Raw genomic sequence first — 18934 nt, 5'->3', positions numbered from 1 at the left:
GCTGCCATAGGTCAAACGTAACATCAACTGCGTTTTTTTTAAATAGGAACCCCCATTTTTTATTACATATTCGTGTAGTACGTAAAGAAATACGAATGTTTTAATTGGACCACTTTTTTCGCTATGTAATAGATGGCGCTGTAATAGTCACAAAAATATGGCTCACAATTTTAGACGAACAGTTGGTAACAGGTAGGTTTTTTAAATTAAAATACAGAACGTAGGTACGTTAGAATATTTTATTTCGGTTGTTCCAATGTGATACATCTACATTAAAAAACTAAAAACCCGCCTCGATTGCGAAAAAAGCACCTAGTGTTAAGTGTTAACCCAGGTTTCGGCGTAGATAACTACACCTTCTTCTTGTCTTGTGACAGCCAGAGCGACAGCAGCAGCAGCAGCAGCAGCAGCTGCGAGTACTGTTTGTATAAAGCGTTTATTTTGCATTTTGTTTACGACCTTCCACTAAGGAAGGGGTTCTATTTGTGTTTATCTGCTCTGCATAGTAACTAACAGTTCTTGATAAAACTTTACGTAGTTTTCGTGTTAGATTTCCTAGTGTTTTCTTGATCGTTTAGAACAGAAAGCGCCCTAAAACCGTCTTTTGTTTGTTTCGCGGCCGTTAGCCACTAGTCACCTGAATCAGCAGTTGTCTTGTGACAGCCAGAGCGACAGCAGCAGCAGCAGCAGCAGCAGCGAGTACTGTTTGTATAAAGCGTTTTTGTACTTATTTGCTGCGCTTAGCTTTTAAATAGTTTTTCTGGGAAAACCTAGCGTAGTTTTCGCGTCTCGTATTTCAGTGAGTGTTTCTTGATTATCAGAGTAGCTCATCAGAAGATTATCTTGGGAATTTGTCACCGTATAGAGTAGGGTAAACATAGTCATGTGTAGGGGCTGTGGTTGTTGTGAGCGGACGCAAGGAGAATTGGCCACTCTTCGGGGGCAGGTGGAGGCTTTGTCTGTTAGGCTCATCGAGCTCGAGGCGCAGGCGTCGGCTCGTAGTGGCGTTGGGGCAACTGTGGTGAGACCTATGCCTACTTCGGTGGCCTTGGAATCACATGGAACCCCTGATGTCGCTGCGTCTTCCGGCAGTGAGCATCTTACCGGTCAGCCATCACTCCAGGGTGAATGGCGGACAGTGGTGGGCTCGCGCGTGCCTGGCCGAAAGGCGAAGGTGGGATCTGGCCGCGTGGCAGCTGCCTTACCCCTTTCCAACAGGTACGGGGTGCTTCCTAGTGGTGATGACATCGTTTCCGAGCCACCACAGGATGCCTCGCCTGTTGGGCCAGTGGCCGATTCTCCGGCAAGGTCCCGACAGTCACAGAGGGCGGGCCTATTAGTTATAGGGAGCTCCAACGTTGGCGGGTTATGGAGCCCCTCAGGAAAATAGCGGGTAGGTCGGGGAAGAATGCCAGTGTGCACTCGGTGTGCTTGCCGGGGGGTCTCGTCCGTAATGTGGAGGAGGCCCTTCCGGCAGCTATTGAACGCACTGGGTGTGACCGGCTGCAGATAGTAGCACATGTCGGAACGAATGACGCCTGCCGCTTGGGTTCTGAGGCCATCCTTGGTTCCTTCCGGCGGCTGGCTGATTTGGTGAAGACAACCAGCATAGCACGCGGAGTGCAAGCTGAGCTTAATATCTGCAGCATAGTGCCCAGAGTCGATCGCGGTCCTCTGGTTTGGAGCCGTGTGGAGGGTCTAAACCAGAGGCTCAGACGACTCTGCGACTATAATGGTTGCAAATTCATCGACCTCCGTTATTGGGTGGAGAACTGTAGGGCCCCCCTAGACAGGTCAGGCGTGCACTACACACCGGAAGCAGCTACTAGGGTAGCAGAGTACGTGTGGCGTGCACACGGGGGTTTTTTAGGTTAGAGGGACCCCCCCTTGGGCGAAACGATAAAATACCTGACGGCTTACCAGAGAGGACATTATCATCGTTGATAAAGAATGTCCGTCCTCAGAGACCAAAAACAGGAAAAGTTAACGTAATATTGGTAAACTGCAGGAGTATCCAGGGCAAGGTTCCTGAATTAGTATCTCTTATTGAAGGAAATAGTGCGCATATAGTATTAGGAACGGAAAGTTGGTTAAAACCGGAAGTGAACAGTAACGAAATCCTAGACACAGAATGGAATATATACCGCAAGGATAGGATAAACGCCAATGGTGGAGGAGTATTTATAGCAGTAAAGAATTCAATAATATCCAGTGAAGTTATTAGCGAATGCGAATGTGAAATAATCTGGGTTAAGTTAAGTATCAAAGGTGGGTCAGATATGATAGTCGGATGCTTCTATAGACCACCTGCATCAGCAACCGTAGTAGTTGAGCGCCTCAGAGAGAACCTGCAGAACGTCGTGAAGAAGTTTCGTGATCATACTATTGTAATAGGGGGAGACTTCAATCTACCAGGTATAGAATGGGATAGTCACACAATCAGAACTGGAGCCAGGGACAGAGACTCTTGTGACATTATCCTGACTGCCTTGTCCGAGAATTACTTCGAGCAGATAGTTAGAGAACCAACTCGTGAAGCTAACGTTTTAGACCTCATAGCAACAAATAGACCGGAACTTTTCGACTCCGTGAATGTAGAAGAGGGTATCAGTGATCATAAGTCAGTGGTTGCATCAATGACTACAAGTGTAATAAGAAATGCCAAGAAAGGAAGGAAAATATATTTGCTTAACAAGAGTGATAGGGCACAAATCGCAGAATATCTGAGTGACCACCATCAAACGTTCATTTCTGAGGAAGAGGATGTGGAACAAAAATGGAAAAAATTCAGAAACATCGTCCAGTACGCCTTAGATAAGTTCGTACCGACTAAGGTCCAAAGCGAGGGGAAAGATCCACCGTGGTATAACAATCATGTACGAAAGGTACTACGGAAACAAAGAAAGCTTCATCATAGGTTTAAGAGTAGTCGAATCATAGCTGATAAGGAAAAGCTGAACGAAGCGAAAAAGAGCGTAAAGAGAGCAATGAGAGAAGCATTCAACGATTTCGAACATAAAACATTGGCAAACAATCTAAACAAGAACCCTAAAAAGTTTTGGTCATATGTAAAATCGGTAAGCGGATCTAAATCCCCTATTCAGTCACTCGTTGACCACGATGGAACCGAAACAGAGGACGACCGAAGAAAGGCAGAAATACTGAATTCAGTGTTCCGAAACTGTTTCACTGCGGAAAATCGTAACACGGTCCCTGACTTCAGCCGTCGCACGGACGCCAAAATGGAAAATATTGAAATAAACGATATCGGAATTGAAAAACAACTGTTATCACTTAGTAGCGGAAAAGCATCCGGACCAGACGAGATACCCTTAAGATTCTACAGTGATTATGCTAAAGAACTTGCCCCCTTTCTATCAGCAATTTATCGTAGATCGCTGGAAGAACGTAAAGTACCTAGCGACTGGAAGAAAGCGCAGGTCGTTCCCATTTTCAAGAAGGGTCATAAATCAGATGCGAATAATTATAGGCCTATTTCGCTTACGTCAATCTGTTGTAGAATAATGGAACATGTTTTGTGTTCTCGTATTATGACGTTCTTAGATAATACAAATCTCCTTCATCATAACCAACATGGATTCCGCAAACAGAGATCATGTGAAACTCAGCTCGCCCTATTTGCCCAAGAAATTCACAGTGCCGTAGACACTGGCGAGCAGATTGATGCCGTATTCCTGGACTTCAGGAAGGCATTTGATACGGTTCCGCACTTACGTTTAGTGAAAAAAATACGAGCTTACGGAATATCGGACCAGGTTTGTGATTGGATTCAGGATTTCCTAGAAGAAAGAACACAACATGTCATTCTTAACGGTTCAAAATCTGCAGATGTAGAGGTAATTTCTGGAGTACCGCAGGGAAGCGTGATAGGACCTTTATTGTTTACAATATACATAAATGACTTAGTTGACAACATCGCTAGCTCCGTGAGGCTATTTGCAGATGACACGGTTGTCTACAAGAAAGTAGCAACATCAGAAGACTCGTACGTACTCCAGGAGGACCTGCAGAGGATTAATGCATGGTGCGACAGCTGGCAGCTTTCCCTAAACGTAGATAAATGTAATATAATGCGCATACATAGGGGCAGAAATCCATTCCAGTACGATTATGCCATAGGTGGTAAATCATTGGAAGCGGTAACGACCGTAAAATACTTAGGAGTTACTATCCGGAGCGATCTGAAGTGGAATGATCACATAAAACAAATAGTGGGAAAAGCAGGCGCCAGGTTGAGATTCATAGGAAGAATTCTAAGAAAATGTGACTCATCGACGAAAGAAGTAGCTTACAAAACGCTTGTTCGACCGATTCTTGAGTATTGCTCATCAGTATGGGACCCTTACCAGGTTGGATTAATAGAAGAGATAGACATGATCCAGCGAAAAGCAGCGCGATTCGTCATGGGGACATTTAGTCAGCGCGAGAGCGTTACGGAGATGCTGAACAAGCTCCAGTGGCGGACACTTCAAGAAAGGCGTTACGCAATACGGAGAGGTTTATTATCGAAATTACGAGAGAGCACATTCCGGGAAGAGATGGGCAACATATTACTACCGCCCACATATATCTCGCGTAATGATCACAACGAAAAGATCCGAGAAATTAGAGCAAATACGGAGACTTACAAGCAGTCGTTCTTTCCACGCACAATTCGTGAATGGAACAGGGAAGGGGGGATCAGATAGTGGTACAATAAGTACCCTCCGCCACACACCGTAAGGTGGCTCGCGGAGTATAGATGTAGATGTAGATGTAGAACAACAATAAAACCCACAAGTGCCTAAGAAGACCTTTGTCAATGATTAAAAGAATACCATGGCTATACATTTATAAACAAAAAGGAAAGGAAAACACGAACAGTACATATGTACAAAGTCAAAACCACTACTTAACTGCCGGCCGGTGTGGCCGAGCGGTTAAAGGCGTTACAGTCTGGAACCGCACGACCGCTACGGTCGCAGGTTCGAATCCTGCCTCGGGCATGGATGTGTGTGGTGTCCTTAGGTTAGTTAGGTTTATGTAGTTCTAAGGTCTAGGGGACTTATGACCACAGCAGTTGAGTCCCATAGTGCTCAGAGCCATTTGAACCATTTTTTGAACTACTTAACTTAATGGTGTACACTCCACCTCACACCGGCCTACGTTCGATGGGCCATGACCCGCCATAAACTGCAGCTAAAAACGGTCGCTCACTTACAAGCCCGACCCGCCATCTATGAACATGCGGAAGACAAGGGAAGTTACTTGAATGCCCCTTCGCATACGAATACGAGAAAGTTTATACATGGTCGGGGCTAAATAGCCCATATATTCCCAACCGATGATCAACGTATATCAAAAAATGAAACGGATAGAACAAGAGACGAACTAAATAGGAGATGAAATCTAAAAATAATCGCACACGGTTGCTTATGATAGTAAGGAAACTTATATATGAAGCTACCTATGACAACACGAGGAACTTTTAAAAACTATACCTAAAGCCATTAGTTAGCGTAGGGGGGGGGAGGGGGGCTGAGGAGACGTAATCTAAAGACGTCGTGGTAATTAAGATGTAGGGATAAAACGTGAGGTGTTCAACGGGCGAAACCACCATCGTAAATTTGACCACCCGCGCTCGCCAATCAGCGCGCGCATGCGATAATCCCCAGATCATCAGATTTACAAGTATGAAGAACAAAGTAAAGACGCGAAACCTTCAAAAAATTTACTATTTCTTAGTAGGAGTTGGTCATTGAGGATATTGTCTTTAACATGTTGCAGTTGGCCGGGCGGAGTGGCCGTGCGGTTCTCGGCGCTACAGTCTGGACCGAGCGACCGCTACGGTCGCAGGTTCGAATCCTGCCTCGGGCATGGATGTGTATGATGTCCTTAGGTTGGTTAGGTTCAATTAGTTCTAAGTTCTAGGCGACTGTTGACCTCAGAAGTTAAGTCCCATAGTGCTCAGAGCCATTTGAACCATGTTGCAGTTGCTTAAAGATCTGCATTTCTTCCAAAACATCCAGTTTTAATCCCTTAACCTCGGCATGAAGTAACTCGATATTAACTGGAGGGCTCGGCGCATGAGCCGTTTGCACAAGGTGTTCCGCATAAGTAAAGCCCTTGGTACCGTCACCGCTTCTAGTAGGAATATGCTCTTTATACCTGAGACCCAAATCTCGCCCCGTTTGCCCGATGTAAAATTTTGGACAATCCCCGCACGTAATTTTATATAATCCTGAGTGGGAGTAATGATGTCCGTCAACCTCAGAGCATTTTGGCAATAAGTGTAACGACATTCCTCTCAACAGCGAGTAGTTCGCCTTCCGTTATGTTCGCACATTCATTGACAGTGCGCTGACGCATGTTGTCAGGAGTTGTCGGTGGATCACGATAGCAAATATCCTACAACTTTCCCCACAGAAAGAAATCTGGGGATGTCAGATCCGGTGAACGGGCGGGCCATGGTATGGTGCTTCGTCCACCAATTCACCTGTCATGAACTATCCTATTCAATACCGCTTCAACCGCACGCGAGCTATGTGCCGGACATCCATCATGTTGGAAGTACATCGTCATTCTGTCATGCAGTGAAACATCTTGTAGTAACATCGGTAGAACATTACGTAGGAAATCAGCATACATTGCGCCATTTAGACTGCCAGCGATAAAATGGGGGCCAATTATCCTTCCTCCCATAATGCCGCACCATACATTAACCTACCAAGGTCGCTGATGTTCCACTTTTCGCAGCCATCGTGGATTTTCCGTGGCCCAATAGTGCATATTATGGCGGTTACGTCACCACTGTTGATGAATGACGCTTCGTCGCTAAATAGAACGCGTGCAAAAAATCTGTCATCGTCCCGTAATTTCTCTTGTGCCCAGTGGCAGAACTGTACACGGCGTTCAAAGTCGTCGCCATGCAATTCCTGGTGCATAGAAATATGGTACGAGTGCAATCAATGTTGATGTAGCATTCTCAACACCGACGTTTTTGAGATTCCCGATTCTCGTCAGTTGTCTGCTACTGATGTGCGGATTAGCCGCGACAGCAGCTAAAACACCTACTTGGGCATCATCATTTGTTGCATGTCGTGGTTGACGTTTCACATGTGGCTGAACACTTGTTGTTTCCTCAAATAACGTAACTATCCGGCGAACGTTCCGGACACTTGGATGATGTCGTCCAGGATACCGAGCAGCATACATAGCACATGCAAGTTGGGCATTTTGATCACAATAGCCATACATCAACACGATATCGACCTTTTCCGCAATCGGTAAACGGTCCATTTTAACACGGGTAACGTATCACGAAGCAAATACCGTCCGCACTGGCGGAATGTTACTTGATACCACGTACTTATGCGTTTGTGACTATTACAGCGCCATCTATAGCAAAGCGAAAAAAGTGGTCCAATTAAAACATTCATATTTCTTTACGTACTACACGAATATGTAATAAAAAATTGGGGTTCCTATTTAAAGAAAAAAACGCAGTTGATATCCGTTAGACCTATGGCAGCGCCATCTAGCGGGCCAAGCATAGCGCCATTGGTTTCCCCCTTCCAGCTAGAGAAGTTTAGTTCTTTTTCGTTTGATGCTTATTTCGTGAGATATTTGGCCCGGTCACTATCAGTGAACCACCCTGTATATCGCATGTAATACCGAGTGCCAGTGTAGATAACAGACATGACACACCCTGGGAGAATCTGTTTAACACGATCGAGACACAGGCCTGGGTTACTCTGACAGATCAGGACTAGCGAAGCACTGTCTGTGCATGTGGATCGCGTGTTTTACGAGAAGACTGAAGTTTTACCCTCAGTATAATTGTTCTGGGATTGTGTTTTCAAGGAAACCAGACAAATCCGTATGGTAACAATCAAATCAACAGGGATGTGGTGTTTCAAATAAGCATTGCCGCTATCTGGCGCTGGCTGCCATTAAGCTGAAAAGGGCGAATGAAATTCTAGATAGCAGAAAATAAGGAAGACAGTCAACAATAATGCCACGAGATATGCAGAACTGTAAGGCACAGAAGATGTAACAAAACCAACAGACTCTGCAGCCAGTCGCGATACTCTACCTGCCGGAAAGCAGGCCAGGAGGACGAGAATGGCAGGCGGTGTCGGTGTCGGCGAGCTAACACCGCCAGCTCTTTTATCCGCGCAGTCCTCTTAATGCGGCTTTATGTGCTAAGTTCGCCTACTCCACTAACGATGGCCGCCATTTAAACTTTCCTTATTCCAAGCGCCGGTTTCCGTTTAGCGTAGCTTCCTTCACGCTTTGTCTTCTCATTTGTAAGAAGAGAAAAAGGACGCTAGTTAAAGGCAGTGTAGTTTTCTAAGAGCTTTCGTCAAACTTGATCATCAGGTAGTCTGGAGGTAGTTTCACTCAAGAGCTGAAACTGGCATCCACGTAACAGTCTGACGATGCAAAATGTCAGTAGTTTGATGTAGACAGTGGCAGATTTCTTTTTCAGGAAAGCTGTCATTGAGATAACCGACGAAGTACTACCCAAATGTCTGAAGCATTTCATTGATATTAGGACAGTGACATTTATTCCGTATTACTGAAATAAATTAGATAGTTGTACTTTGCTGGTCATTAAAATATCGAAGCCAGGAAATAACGAAATTTTGCTCTACTGCGCATACTGTAATACACTACTGGCCATTAAAATTGCTACACCACAAAGATGACGTGCTACAGACGCGAAGTTTAACCGACAGGAAGAACATGCTGTGATATGCAAATGATTAGCTTTTCAGAGCTTTCACACAAGGTTGGCGCCGGTGGCGACACCTACAATGTGCTGACATGAGGAAAGTTTCCAACCGACTTCTCATACACAAACAGCAGTTGACCGGCGTTGCCTGGTGAAACGTTGTTGTGATGCCTCGTGTAAGGAGGAGAAATGCGCACCATCACGTTTCCGACTTTGATAAAGATCGGATTGTAGCCTATCGCGATTGCGGTTTATCGTATCGCGACATTGCTGCTCGCGTTGGTCGAGATCGAATGACTGTTAGCAGAATATGGAATCGGTGGGTTCAGGAGGGTAACACGGAACGGCGTGCTGGATCCCAATGGCCTCGTATCACTAGCAGTCGAGATGACAGGCATCTTATCCGCATGGCTGTAACGGATCGTGCAGCCACGTCTCGATCCCTGAGTCAACAGATGGGGACGTTTGCAAGACAACAACCATCTCCACCAACAGTTCGACGACGTTTGCACCAGCATGGACTATCAGCTCGGAGACCATGGCTGCGGTTACCCTTGACGCTGTATCACAGACAGGAGCGCCTGCGAAGCTGTACTCAACGACGAACCTGGGTGCACAAATGGCAAAACGTCATTTTTTCGGATGAATCTAGGTTCTGTTTACAGCATCATGATGGTCGCATCCGTATTTGGCGACATCGTGGTGAACGCACATTGGAAGCGTGTATTCGTGATCTACATACTGGCGTATCACCCCGCGTGATGGTATGGGGTGCCACTGGTTACACGTCTAAGTCACCTCTTGTTCACACTGACGGCTCTTTGAACAGTGGACGTAACATTTCAGATGTGTTACGAACCGTGGCTCTACCCTTGATTCGATCCCTGCGAAACCCTACATTTCAGCAGGATAATGCACGGCCGCATGTTGCAGGTCCTGTACGGGCCTTTCTGGATACAGAAAATGTTCGACTGCTGCCCTAGCCAGCACATTCTCCAGATCTCTCACCAACTGAAAACGTCTGGACAATGGAGGCCGAGCAACTCGTTCGTCACAATACGCCAGCCACTACTCTTGACGAACTGTGGTATCGTGTTGAGGCTGTATGGGCAGCTGTACCTGTACACGCCATCCAAGCTCTGTTTGACTCAATGCCCAGGCGTATCAAGGCTGTTGTTGCGGCCAGAGGTGGTTGTTCTGGGTACTGATTTCTCAGGATCTATGCACCCAAATTGCATGAAAATACATCACATGTCAATTCTGGTATATATATTTGTCCAATGAATACTCGTTTATCATCTGAATTTCTTCTTGGTGTAGCAATTTTAGTGACCTGTAGTGTACTTCGCTACTAGGTGCTGAGTATGAGAATGATGGTTCAATTGGCTCTGAGCACTATGGGACTTGACTTCTGAGGTCATCGGTCCCCTAGAACTGAGAACTACTTAAACCTAACTAACCTAAGGACAGCACACACATCCATGCCCGAGGCAGGATTCGAACCTACGACCGTAGCGTTCGCGCGGTTTCAGACTGTAGCGTCTAGAACCGCACGGCCACTTCGGTCGGCTAGGCGCTTAAGTCCGGAATCGCGGATTAAAATTAAATCATTTCATCTAGAAATACGCCCAGTAAATTCAGACAATGTCATTTCTACCCAGATTAGGGACTAAATTTCATCTATTAATACTTTCCGTGTCCCCCTCGGCAGCCGGCTATGAGAATGATGCTTAAGCTGTAACTAGCATGAGATTTTGCCAAAAGCCAGACAGGGACTGCTGCACAACCGCCTAACAAGTCAACCACAAATAAAACAAAAGGTAGAATTCAGGCACTCATTCATTTCTGCCCCAGTACATTAAAAGCGAATTGTTTTCTTTTTTGGGTCATCACTCTTGTGACTGGGTTGATGCTCCCCACCAATAATTCCTCCCCTGTGCCAACCCCTTCATCTCAGAGTAGCACTTGCAACCTACGTCCTCAATTATTTGCTGGATATATTCCAATCTCTGTCTTCCTCTACAGTTTTGCCCTCTACAGCTTCCTGTAGACCAGGCAAGTCATTCCCTGATGTCTTAACAGATGTCCTAGCATCCGGTCCCTTCTCCTTGTCGGCATTTTTCACATACCCCTTTCATCTCCCATTCTGCGCAGACCTTCCTCATTCCTTATCAGTCCACCTAATTTTCAACAATCTTCTGTAGCACCACATTTCAAATGCTTCGGTTCTCTTTTGTTCCGTTTTTCCCACAGTCCATGTTCCACTACCAGACAACGCTGTACTCCAAACGTACATTCTCGGTAATTTCCCCTAAATTAAGGCCTAAGTTGGATACTAGTTCACTTGTCTTGGCCAGGAATGCCCATTTTGCCAGTGCTAGAATGCTTTTGATATCCTCTTTGCTCTGTCCGTTATTGGTTATTTTGCTGCCTAGGTAGTAGAATTCCTTAATTTAATCTGCTTTGTGACCATCAATCCTTATGTTAAGTCTGCAGCTCGTGATCTCGCGGTCGCGTTCTCGCTTCCCGATCACAGGGTCCCGAGTTCGATTCCCGTCGGGATCGATGATTTTCACCTGCCTCGAGGTGACTGGATGTTTGTGGTGTTCTTATTTCATCATCATTCATGAATGAGGCGAGTTTGGACTGAGCAAAGGTTGGGAATTTGTACGGACGCTGATATCCGCGTAGTTGAGCGCCCCACAAACCAAACATCATCATCATCATCATCTTATGTTTCTCGCTGTTCTCATTTCTGCTACTTCTCATTACTTTGGTCTTTCTTCGATTTACTCTCAGTCCATATACTGTACTCATTAGACTATTTATTCCATTCAGCAGATTTTGTATTCTTCTTCACTTTCGGGGACAGCTTAACTGAAGGTTTTTCTTGCTGGAAAGGGTTGCCCTGCGTAAAGTCTAACGGACAACAAGAGGACTGTCCCCAAGCCACGAGCACCTGGGGTGATTCCCAATACAAACAAGTGGGTTTGCCGTTGTGTGGATGCTTTCTTGAAAAGCCAGGAAACAGAAAATCACTGGAAACAGTGCCTAATGAGGCACAATACACTAGGGAGATTGCAGCCAGCACTAGAAACTGCCAAACAAGGAGTATTATAAGAACGAGACAGAAGTTACTGGGTTACACACCACCCAACGCAGCAGAGGAAATATTTACGCCGTATGAAGGCTGGGAGAGGTTGTTACACAGCAACAGTTACTGAGTGTTACTGCAGACTGAACAAACCAATGCTGAAGTTGATGCAATGGAAAATTCAGAACTCTGGCGGATAGAGCAAGAGTCGCTTGAGGATAATCAGTTGGTTAATGCTCAGTTGGACATTGGACAGTCAGTCAGACAGACAGACAGTAAGCCAGTCAAATAACAGACGGTTGGTTAGTGAACAGTGTGAGCAGAATCAAAAGAGATCAGATAGTTGATAGTCAATTCTACATCTACATCTACATTTATACTCCGCAAGCCACCCAACGGTGTGTGGCGGAGGGCACTTTACGTGCCACTGTCATTACCTCCCTTTCCTGTTCCAGTCGCGTATGGTTCGCGGGAAGAACGACTGTCTGAAAGCCTCCGTGCGCGCTCTAATCTCTCTAATTGTACATTCGTGATCTCCTCGGGAGGTATAAGTAGGGGGAAGCAATATATTCGATACCTCATCCAGAAACGGACCCTCTCGAAACCTGGCGAGCAAGCTACACCGCAATGCAGAGCGCCTCTCTTGCAAAGTCTGCCACTTGAGTTTGTTAAACATCTCCGTAACGCTATCACGGTTACCAAATAACCCTGTGACGAAACGCGCCGCTCTTCTTTGGATCTTCTCTATCTCCTCCGTCAACCCGATCTGGTACGGATCCCACACTGATGAACAATACTCAAGTATAGGTCGAACGAGTGTTTTGTAAGCCACCTCCTTTGTTGATGGACTACATTTTCTAAGGACTCTCCCAATGAATCTCAACCTGGTACCCGCCTTACCAACAATTAATTTTATATGATCATTCCACTTCAAATCGTTCCGTACGCACACTCCCACTTATTTTACAGAAGCAACTGCTACCAGTGTTTGTTCCGCTATCATATAATCATACAGTAAAGGATCCTTCTTTCTATGTATTCGCAATACATTACATTTGTCTATGTTAAGGGTCAGTTGCCACTCCCTGCACCAAGTGCCTATCCGCTGCAGATCTTCCTGCATTTCGCTACAATTTTCTAATGCTGCAACTTCTCTGTATACCACAGCATCATCCGCGAAAAGCCGCATGGAACTTCCGACACTATCTACTAGGTCATTTATATTGAAATGGTGAAATTGTGAATTTATATTGTGAAAAGCAATGGTCCCATAACACTCCCCTGTCGCACGCCAGAGGTTACTTTAACGTCTGTAGACGTCTCTCCATTGATAACAACATGCTGTGTTCTGTTTGCTAAAAACTCTTCAATCCAGCCACACAGCTGGTCAGTGCAGTCGAGGTGCCAGTGAGTACCCAGAGGATTCAGAAGAGACCGTGGGTATGCCTTCTGGAGGCATGTCCACTTATTGTCTACTCAGTGAGTGGACTCTGTGCCAGATCCATGCTTTCATTCAAATGTCTGTCAACACTTTGTGGTGCACTCATTCCCCGCTCCATAGATTTACCTTGTAGTGTGACGATCGACACACCGTGCCGTTCATGCCTCTGCCGCACGTGCCATCATACAAAACTGACGTCATTGAGTGCTGAGGTGGCGTATTCCATTCCCCCTCCTCCCACCTACATATCTCATTTATTGATTTGTGTCTATGCCCAGGCAAATCAGCCCTGACATTTATATTTTTACAGACAATATAATAATGGACGTAAATGTGTCTGTTTTAATCCTTCAATTAATTTGTTTTGTACACATTGTAAGACATAAAAAGACGACTCTCCACGAAGCAGTTTTGTAAACTGGTCACAAACTGATATTCATACAGGTATCAACGGGAAATGCAAAATTGTAACCTTTGCGGGCCAGTGGATGAATGTGTGACGCTGTAGCAGATTTCACGACACAACTGGCAAACATTGTGGACAGGTGACATGTAGATACCAGGGCATTAAGTCTTTGCGAATTACATTCCGTGTAACTATGCCTCAAAGACAAACGCATGAACAATATATGCCGATGTCATCGTTTGAGAGACGGCGTGTACTTGGTTGCATTTGTTCTTTGGCAGTTTGTTGCAATCGAGTGACATCTTATTTCTCCCTGAGTTACTACCATAACGAGTTGCTGACTTGCCTCTGTCAGTGGCAGCAGCAGGGCTTATCGATACTAGTACTGCTGTACCATCTTTGGTGTGACCGCTATATTTCCGTTTGTTGGTGTGTGTGGCATTCGGTCGGTCGGGACAGAGCAGCGAGGAAGTCTCTGCGGCGTGAGGTCAGGCCGGAACCACTGGCGGTGTGCACGCGTGGTCGGATTGTGAGGCACTAGCGGCGAGAGCTACAAAGTTCGTTGCCCACCGAACCTGGACACTGAAGTTGAGTGACCAGTTAACCTGTTATGAAACCTCAACTACTGTGACATCTCTTCGTTGATTGTCGGTTGTTGCTTCCTGGGCCGTTCTGGCTAGGAGCAACGTATGGTGTATTTTGCAGCCGTCTTCCTGTGTGGTCTTTAATTATTAAATTGGTTGTTACTTATCAGTGAAGTGCACCAGGGGTATTTTCTGCCTTGTGGCCGTAAACGTCCCAGTTACCTACCCTGGTCGTTAGTGTAGTTTTCCAGCAGTGTGTTTTTTTCTCGCCGTGTTGATGCTGTCTGGCACGGCGTGTAGTTCGACAGCCTTTTAGTTGTTTGTTGATATTTTTTTTCTTAAGAATGGTTATTGTGCCTTGGCTGTTTTTTGACGCAAATTTTGAAAACGTAGTGCGGCTGGTATCATCTTCCTCGGCTGATATTTTCCGTTATCGTGCCGTTGGTCAGGCGGAAGGGAATTGATTACGATGTTGGTCGGTCCTTCAGCCGTCCCTGGGTCGGGTTTCCATCCGATTATTTAACCTTACTCTCGGCTGCCTGTCTCACCTCACCTTACGTTAAGCTACCTCCTCAGGTCAACCCTTGGAACACTTCTGAGCACCACTATTCTGTTGGCTTTAGACTGCAATTTTCATTTTAGTCTGATGTACTCTGTGAGGCCTTCAGCCATCTATTAATTTAGTTTGTTTTAATTTTAAGATAAGGCCTGCAGCCGACTTAAAGTTTGAAGATTGATTTGTTTAATAACTAATATTTTGTAAGTTTGTTCTATCCGAAATTCTTGTTATCCAGGCCCTAAGTCCTGAGTTGTTCAATGTCCAGTGTGTGGCCTTCAGCCGAGCTTTTACGTGAAATATTTTTAAAATAAGGCCTTCAGCCATGTGTATTCTTTAAAGCAATTTTTATAACTTGTGTTCAGACCTTCAGCCATTCTTCTTTTCGGTGTGGTTTTGGGCCTTCAGCTAGGAGGTATCACAAGTTTTCATAACTAGGCCTTCAGCCATATTGTTTTAATTTAATCCTTGAAGGCAATGTGTAATTAAGTGGTTCTTAGGAAAATAAAAGTTCGTGTTTTTTGTGCAACTAACAGTAACTGATTAGGGCCTCCTCCACAACCATAACCTGATCCGAACTTGGTGGCCACAGCCTGGTGTGCACTGTCTGAAGCAGCTTTCAGGGGAACACGAGCGTGGTAAACCGGGAACGATTGCGATTTAAAACTGTCGATCGCTTGAAGCTACAAAGTTGTGCCATAAAAGCTTCCAGGAGGATGGCGACCGTGGTGAATAATATACATAGTCTGCAGTTTGCTGAACTGCTCGCAGATGAAGGACTAGTAATTCAGAGAAAACAGTATTCCTCCATTTATTAATCCATTTTTACTCGTTTTGGCGTTTGCCATTATCAGAATCGTGGCTGTTTTCTGAACCGGGATCCTGAGAATGGGTAACGGCGAAATGCATAAAAATGGATTAATAAATGAACGAATACTGGTTTCTAGTTTCTCTAAATTAAAATTCCTTCATCTGCGACCAATTCAGGAAATAGCAGGCTACGGAAATGCTTCTAGCTACTCCGAACTCCCAATGTCTGGTCTTCATTAGTGTGCTTAAAATAGCAGAATTGAAGTAATCATTGTCATCTGATCCGCAGTAGACAGTAGGAGAGAATAATTCCACACTGTTCCTTTTATAAATTGGGTGCTGCAAGAGCAACACAAGACGTCGTCCCGTCCACCCTTCCCCGATACCAACAGAGCAACCTACTCGTAAGAGACGGTACCCATGTTTCTTTCTGTAAATTTTTTCCGTAGATAACTTTATATTTAACATCTTTCTTCTCAACGTCTTTGTCATAGTTACAACTAGTATCACATCCTAGATAACTGAAGTGGGAGACTTGTTCTAAAATTTTCTGATTTATTATTATTTTCGATCTGACTGGATTCTTTCTTTTGAAAGCCACTGTCTTTGTCTTATTTGCAGATATAGTAAAGTTTTAATATATTGCGTTTTGGTTCAATCTATATACTGCTCTCAAAATTATCTTCTGTTTTCTTTATGCTTACCTGTTATCAGCATATAACAGACTATTTAATGGGTCGCTAGATCATGTTTTACTTCCTAAGTATATTTCATTTTTCCACTTCATAATTAGATTATTAATATATAAATTAAATGAAGTGGGTAATAGACCTTGTCGAACTCCTTAATTTATTAAAATTTCGTCTGACATTTTCGATCCTGAACTTATAACAATTTTTGTATTTTCGTAGTAGACTCGTTATGGTATTAACAACGTGTTTCGGAAAACCTTTTACTTCCAATATTTTTCATAAAAGGGATCTTGTTACCGTAGCAAAGACTTTCAAAATGCTAAATGCATTAGTAAGTCAAATTCCCGACGTTTTTCAATAATTTGTCTTATTATAAGTGCACTATCGTTACACGAACGTCCTTTTCTGAAGCCTGATTATCCCTCTGAGATTATTGCATCAGCGATAGTTTGTAAGTTTGGTTAAGAATTGTACCATAAATTTTATATCGTGTATTTAGTAAACTTATTCCTCTATAAATTGCTTTGGACAGACTACTGTCTTTTTTAAACACAGAAATAACTGTAGCTGTGTTCCATTCTTCAGGTACTGAACAGTTCTTCCAACACTTATTTAAAACATGGAGGAAGCATAAATCATCATTAATGCCTTCTAGGCCAGCAGCTTTTTTTTTTAATTTTTTGATGCGTTTAAGGCTGCTTTTAGTTCTCTTAGGTCTATTTGATCTACATTGTTATCAGATTTTATTGACCAACTTTCTCCCCTATCTTATTCATACGATAAATGGGATATCCATTGATTTTCTGTTATTATATTAATGTATCTTTCTCCGTTTTATTCATATTCTTTACAAGTTTAAACGCTACATTCTGTCTTCCACGAACGTCATGTTCGACGTTAGCAGCGAATCTGATCCCGCTCTTTGCGTGGGAACGTTAGGCAGGCACAGCAGCTGGACGGAGGAGGAATCAGCGCAGTGGTTGGCGTAGCGCGGCAGCCGTTACTCTCTCGCCTGTGGCGACAGCACTCGTTGGCGCGGCCGCAGTGACTGAGTGCCGGGGCGTGCGCTAGATCGCCGCCGTTTAGCGGCGCCGCCACCGGGGGCAGAGTGGGGGCAGAGGAGGGGTGGAGCGTTGGGAGAGGGGTGGCGTGACGAGGCGTCAGCGTGAAGCATCGCCGCCTCTGAGCCACGCTGCGAGAAAGGAACACCGCCCAACCGGAAAAGTCGGAGCCAAGGCACACAGTACCCGGCAGCAATCTGTTCTCAGACAAGATGGTACGCTATGGTGACAAGGGTAGCTTTCTTAACAAATGGCTAGTTACCCGACTTTGTCCAGTTATTTTACCCCGCTCTTATATCAGATAGGAAAAGGAATAAAATCTTACTTGAAGAAATGCATCAAGCATCACCTGCCAGAAATGAAAAAGCTGTGGCCGTCCGGCTCCTCCCTTAATACTGGCACTTTGAAATTTTTTCTATGTACATGTAGGAAATCTTATACTTTTCAATGCTCATATGTGTGTGAAATCTTATGGGACTTAACTGCTAAGGTCATCAGTCCCTAAGCTTACACTACTTAACCTAAATTATCCTAAGGACAAACACACACACACATGCCCGAGGGAGGACTCGAACCTCCGCCGGGACCAGCCGCACAGTCCATGACTGTAGCGGCTAATCCCGCGCGGCTCTTATACTTTTGTAATTAGCTTTAATCAAAATGAAGCGTTCATAAAAAAAATACTATTTAAATGAGCCATAGCGATGAAATACACTACTGGCCATTAAAATTGCCACACCAAGAGGAAATGCAGATGATAAACGGGTATTCATTGGACAAATATATTATACTAGAAATGATATGTGATTACATTTTCAAGCAATTTGGGTGCATAGATCCTGAGAAATCAGTCCCCAGAACAACCACCTCTGGCCGTAATAACGCCCTTGATACGCCTGGGCATTGAGTCAAACAGAGCTTGGATGGCGTGTACAGGTACAGTTGCCCATGCAGCTTCAACATGATACCACAGTTCATCAAGAACAGTGACTGGCGTATTGTGACGAGACAGTTGCTCGGCCACCAATGACCAGACGTTATCAATTGCTGAGAAATCTGGAGAATGTGCTGGCCAGGGCAGCAGTCGAACATTTTCTGTATCCAGAAAGGCCCGTACAGGACCTGCAACATGCGGTCGTGCATTATCCTGCTGATATGTAGAGTTTCGCAGGGATCGAATGAAGAGTAGAGCCACGGCCCGTAACATATGTGAAATGTAACGTTCACTGTTCAAAGTGCCGTCAATGCGAACAGGAGGTGACCGAGACGTGTAACCAATGGCACACCATACCATCAAGCCGGGTGATACGCCGGTATGGCGATGACACACGCTTCCAATGTGCGTTCACCGCGATGTCGCCAAACACGGATGCGACCGTCATGATGCTGTAAACAGAACCTGATTCATCCGAAAAAATGACGTTTTGCCAGTCGTGCACCCAGGTTCGTCGTTGAGTACAGCTTCGCAGGCGCTCCTGTCTGTGATGCAGCGTCAAGGGTTAGCGCAGCCATGGTCTCCGTACAGATCGTCCATGCTGCTGCAAACGTCGTGG

Source organism: Schistocerca serialis, chromosome 6 (genome assembly GCF_023864345.2).
Source record: "Schistocerca serialis cubense isolate TAMUIC-IGC-003099 chromosome 6, iqSchSeri2.2, whole genome shotgun sequence".
NCBI classification, from domain to species: Eukaryota; Metazoa; Arthropoda; class Insecta; order Orthoptera; family Acrididae; genus Schistocerca; species Schistocerca serialis.
Note: the sequence above shows the minus strand (reverse complement) of the source record.